General features: G+C 38.1%; 1 non-coding gene across 1 annotated transcript; it reads right to left on the reverse strand.

The window, feature by feature from the left end:
- Nucleotides 1–1,509: 1,509 nt before the first annotated feature.
- LOC148571348 (small nucleolar RNA R71) lies at nt 1,510–1,617 on the reverse strand. The gene has a single exon (XR_015908376.1). It is a non-coding gene; the product is annotated as a small nucleolar RNA R71 (small nucleolar RNA).
- Between the last annotated feature and the right edge of the window lie 4,574 nt (nt 1,618–6,191).

Raw genomic sequence — 6,191 nt, forward strand, 5'->3', positions numbered from 1 at the left:
AATTTTTCTCTCTCATCATAAAAATTCAAAAATAAAAAAAATATCTTTCCCTTTTTCTCTCTTAAAATTTCGAAAATTAGATTTGACTTTTTAAAAAAATTTTAAAATCTAGTTGTTTTTATGAGTCAAATCAAATTTTCAATTTAAAATTCTTATCTTTTTCAAAATCTTTTTCAAAAAATCAAATCTTTTTTCAACTTTTTTAGTTATTTTTGAAAAATTTCAAAAATATTTTTCTAAAATATTTTTCTTAATTTTACATCATATTTTCGAAAATAACATCATCAATTAATGTTTTGATTCAAAAATTTCGAGTTTGTTACTTGCTTGTTAAGAAAGATTCAAACTTTAAGTTCTAAAATCATATCTTGTGATTTCTTGTGAATCAAGTCATTAATTGAGACTTTAAAAATCAAATCTTTTTCAAAAAAAACTAATTTCTATCATATCTTTTCAAAAATATCTTCTTATCTTACCTTTTTCAAAAAAGTGATTGCAAAATATCTTTTCTAACTTCCTAACTTCTTATCTTTTCAAAATTTGTTTCAACTAACTAACTAACTTTTTGTTTGTTTCTTACCTTTTTCAAAACTACCTAACTAACTTTCTCTCTCTAATTTTCGAAAAAAATCTTCCCTCTTTTTCAAAATTTCTTTTTAATTAGACTAATTATTTTATTTTTTATTTGAATTTTCGAAAAACTACTAACCTTTTTCAAAAACTATTTTCGAAAATCACTAACTCTTTTTCAAAAATTATTTTCGAAAATTCTCTCCTCCTCTCATCCCCTTCTATTTATTTATTCATCTACTAACACTTCTCTTCATCTCACATCTCTGCTCCTATCATCACCTTTGTGTTTGGATTCTTCATTCTTCTTCACCCCTATTCCTTTTCTTCTTCTACTAACAATAAGGAACCTCTTTACTGTGACATAGAGGATTCCTCTTCTTTTCTTTTTCTCTTCTCTTTCTTATGAGCAGGGACAAAGAAAAAGGCATTCTTGTTGAAGCTGATCTAGAACCTGAAAGGACTTTGAAGAGAAAACTAAGAGAAGCTAAATTACAACAATCCAGAGACAACCTTTCAGAAATTTTCGAACAGGAAGAGGAGATGGCAGCCGAAAATAATAATAATGCAAGGAGGATGCTTGGTGACTTTACTGCACCTAATTCCAATTTACATGGAAGAAGCATCTCCATTCCTGCCGTTGGAGCAAACAACTTTGAGCTGAAACCTCAGCTAGTTTCTCTGATGCAGTAGAACTGCAAGTTTCATGGACTTCCATCTGAAGATCCTTTTCAGTTCTTAACTGAATTCTTACAGATATGTGATACTGTTAAGACTAATGGAGTAGATCCTGAAGTCTACAGGCTCATGCTTTTCCCTTTTGCTGTAAGAGACAGAGCTAGAATATGGTTGGACTCTCAACCCAAAGACGGCCTGAACTCTTGGGATAAGCTGGTCATGGCTTTCTTAGCCAAGTTCTTTCCTCCTCAAAAGCTCAGCAAGCTTAGAGCTGATGTTCAAACCTTCAGACAGAAAGAAGGTGAATCCCTCTATGAAGCTTGGGAAAGATACAAGCAGCTGACCAAAAAGTGTCCTTCTGACATGCTTTCAGAATGGACCATCCTGGATATATTCTATGATGGTTTATCTGAGCTATCAAAGATGTCATTGGATACTTCTGCAGGTGGATCCATTCACCTAAAGAAAACGCCTGCAGAAGCTCAAGAACTCATTGACATGGTTGTTAATAACCAGTTTATGTACACTTCTGAGAGGAATCCTGTGAGTAATGGGACACCTATGAAGAAGGGAGTTCTTGAAATTGATACTCTGAATGCCATATTGGCTTAGAATAAAATATTGACTTAGCAAGTCAATATGATTTCTCAGAGTTTGAATGGAATGCAAGCTCCATCCAACAGTACTCAAGAGGCATCTTCCGAGGAAGAAGCTTATGATCCTAAGAACCCTGCAATAGCAGAGTTAAAATACATGGGTGAACCATATGGAAACACCTACAATCCATCATGGAGAAATCACCCAAATCTCTCATGGAAGGATCAAAAGCCTCAACAAGGCTTTAATAATGGTGGAAGAAACAGGTTTAGCAATAGCAAGCCTTTTCCATCATCCACTCAGCAACAGACAGAGAATTCTGAGCAGAATCCATCTAGCTTAGCAAATTTAGTCTCTGATCTATCTAAGGCCACTATGAGTTTCATGAATGAAACAAGGTCATCCATTAGAAATTTGGAAGGACAAGTGGGCCAGCTGAGTAAAAGGATCACTAAAATCCCTCCTAGCACTCTCCCAAGCAATACAGAAGAGAATCCAAAAGGAGAGTGCAAGGCCATTGAATTAATTACCATGGCTGAACCCACAAGAGAGGAGAAGGACGTGAATCCCAAGGAGGAAGACCTCCTGGGACGTCCAGTGATCAATAAGGAGCTTCCCTCCGAGGAACCTAAGGAATCTGAGACTCATCTAGAGACCATAGAGATTCCATTGAACCTCTTTATGCCATTCATGAGCTCTAATGAGTATTCCTCTTCTGAAGAGAATGAGGATGTTACTGAAGAGCAAGTTGCCAAGTTCCTTGGTGCAATCATGAAGCTAAATGCCAAATTATTTGGTATTGAAACTTGGGAAGATGAACCTCCCTTGTTCACCAATGAACTAAGTGATCTGGATCAACTGACATTGCCTCAGAAGAGACAGGATCCTGGAAAGTTCATAATACCTTGTACCATAGGCACCATGATCTTTAAGGCTCTGTGTGACCTTGGTTCAGGAATAAACCTCATGCCCCTCTCTGTAATAGAGAAACTGGGAATCTATGGGGTGCAAGCCGCTAAAATCTCATTAGAGATGGCAGACAATTCAAGAAAACAGGCTTATGGACAAGTAGAGGACGTGTTAGTAAAGGTTGAAGGCCTTTACATCCCTGCTGATTTCATAGTCCTAGATACTGGAAAGGAAGAGGATGAATCCATCATCCTAGGAAGACCTTTCCTAGCCACAGCAAGAGCTGTGATTGATGTGGACAGAGGAGAATTGATCCTTCAATTAAATAAGGACAACCTTGTGTTTACAACTCAAGGATCTCTCTCTGCATCCATGGAGAGTAAGCAGAAAAAGCTTCTCTCAAAGCAGAGTCAACCAAAGCCCCCACAGTCAAACTCTAAGTTTGGCATTGGGAGGCCACAACCAAACTCTAAGTTTGGTGTCAAACCCCCATATCCAAACTCTAAGTTTGGTGTTGGGAGGTCTCAATAAAGCTCTGCACATCTGTGAGGCTCCATGGGAGCCCACTGTTAAGCTATTGACATTAAAGAAGCGCTTGTTGGGAGGCAACCCAATGTTTATTTATCTAATTTTATTTTTGTTTTTCATGTTCTCTTAGGTTCATGATCATGTGGAGTCACAAAATAAACGAAAAATTTAGAAATAGAATCAAAAACAGCGGAAGAAAAATCACACCCTGGAGGAAGCACCTGTCTGGCGTTCAACGCCAGAACAGAGCATGGTTCTGGCGCTGAACGCCCAAAATGGGCAGTATCTGGGCGCTGAACGCCCAAAATGGGCAGCATCTGGGCGCTAAACGCCAGAATTGCACCCTGAAGAAGAGCTGGCACTGAACGCCCAGAACAAGCATGGTTCTGGCGTTCAACGCCAGAAATGGGCAACAAATGGGCGTTGAACGCCCAAAATGGGCAACAAATGGGCGTTGAACGCCCAGAGTTGTGTGCAAGGGCATTTTGCATGCCTAAATTGGTGCAGGGATGTAAATGCCTTGACACCTCAAGATCTGTGGACCTCACAGGATCATCTCAGGATCTGTGGACCCCACAGGATCCCCACCTTCCTTCCTCATAATCCTAGTTTTTTTCCACATCTTCTTCATCTATTCCTTTTTTTTTTTGCTCGAGGGCGGGCAACATTCTAAGTTTGGTGTGGTAAAACAATTATGTAAAGAATCTATAGCTCAGTGGTAGAACATGTGGCTGCAAATCAAGAGATCCCTGAAATACCTCAGGGGGTGCACTTCCCTCCACATAGTTAATGGAAGAAACTGAGGATAGAAATACCAAAAATCACTAGGAATCAAGCCACAAAGGCAAGGAAGAGACATAGAAGAGCTCAAGAACATCATTGGTTCCTCAAGAAGGAAACGCCATCATCACTAAGGTGGACTCATTCTTTGTTCTTACTTTTTCTGTTTTTCGTTTTCTATGTTAAGTGCTTATCCATGTTTGTGTCTTCATTACATGATCATTAGTAGTTAGTAACCATGTCTTAAAAGTTATGAATGTCCTATGAATCCATCACCTCTCTTAAATGAAAAATGTTTTAATTCAAAAGAACAAGTATATGAGTTTCGAATTTATCCTTGAACTTAGTTTAATTATATTGATGTGGTGACAATGCTTCTTGTTTTCTCAATGAATGCATGAACAGTGCATATGTCTTTTGAAGTTGTTGTTTAAGAATGTTAAATATGTTGGCTCTTGAAAGAATGATGACAAGGAGACATGTTATTTGATAATCTGAAAAATCATAAAAATGATTCTTGAAGCAAGAAAAAGCAGCAAAGAACAAAGCTTGCAGAAAAAAAAAGAAGAAAAAAAAATATAAGCGAAAAAAAAAAATAGAAAGAAAAAGCAAGCAGAAAAAGCCAAAAGCTCTTAAAACCAAGAGGCAAGAGCAAAAAGCCAATAACCCTTAAAACCAAAAGGCAAGGGTAAATAAAAAGGATCCCAAGGCTTTGAGCATCAGTGGATAGGAAGGCCTAAAGGAATACAATCCTGGCCTAAGCGGCTAAACTAAGCTGTCCCTACCCATGTGCTTGTGGCGTGTAGGTGTCAAGTGAAAACATGAGACTGAGCGGTTAAAGTCAAGGTCCAAAGCAAAAGAAGAGTGTGCTTAAGAACCCTGGACACCTCTAATTGGGGACTTTAGCAAAGCTGAGTCACAATCTGAAAAGGTTCACCCAATTATGTATCTGTGGCATTTATGTATCCGGTGGTAATACTGGAAAACAAAGTGCTTAGGGCCACGGCCAAGACTCATAAAGAAGATGTGTTCAAGAATCATCATACTGAACTAGGAGAATCAATAACACTATCTGAACTCTGAGTTCCTATAGATGCCAATCATTCTGAACCTCAATGGATAAAGTGAGATGCCAAAACTATTCAAGAGGCAAAAAGCTACAAGTCCCGCTCATCTGATTGAAGCTATGTTTCATTGATAGTTTGGAATTTATAGTATATTCTCTTCTTTTTATCCTATTTGATTTTCAGTTGCTTGGGGACAAGCAACAATTTAAGTTTGGTGTTGTGATGAGCGGATAATTTATACGCTTTTTGGCATTGTTTTTAGTATGTTTTTAGTAGGATCTAGTTACATTTAGGGATGTTTTCATTAGTTTTTATGTTAAATTCACATATCTGGACTTTACTATGAGTTTGTGTGTTTTTCTGTGATTTCAGGTATTTTCTCGATAAAATTGAGGGACTTGAGCAAAAATCAGATTCAGAGGTTGAAGAAGGACTGCTGATGTTGTTGGATTCTGACCTCCCTGCACGCAAAATAGATTTTCTGGAGCTACAGAACTCAAAATGGCGCGCTTCCAATTGCGTTGAAAAGTAGACATCCAGGGCTTTTCAGAAATATATAATAGTCCATAAATTGCCCGAGTTTGAATGACGCAAACTGGCGTTCAACGCCAGCTCTCTGCCCAATTCTGGCGTCCAGCGCCAGAAACAAGTTGCAAAGTGGAGTTCAACGCCCAAAATGGCACAAAAGCTGGCGTTCAACTCCAAGATGACCTCTCCACGTGTAGACTTCAAGCTCAACCCAAGCACACACCAAGTGGGCCCCGGAAGTGGATTTATGCATCAATTACTTACTTCTGTAAACCCTAGTGACTAGTTTATTATAAATAGAACTTTTTATCATTGTATTCGTAGTCTTGGTTACTCCGGTTCCCCTCTGGGGCCGAGACCAATGAACTCCATTATCACTTATGTATTTTCAACGGTAGAGTTTCTGCACTCCATAGATTAAGGTGTGAAACTCTGCTGTTCCTCAAAGATTAATGCAAAGTACTACAATTTTCTATTCAATTCATCTTATTTCGCTTCTAAGATATTCATTCGCACTTCAACCTGAATGTGATG

Source organism: Arachis ipaensis, chromosome B3 (genome assembly GCF_059453495.1).
Source record: "Arachis ipaensis isolate K30076 ecotype BB chromosome B3, ASM5945349v1, whole genome shotgun sequence".
Lineage (NCBI taxonomy): Eukaryota > Viridiplantae > Streptophyta > Magnoliopsida > Fabales > Fabaceae > Arachis > Arachis ipaensis.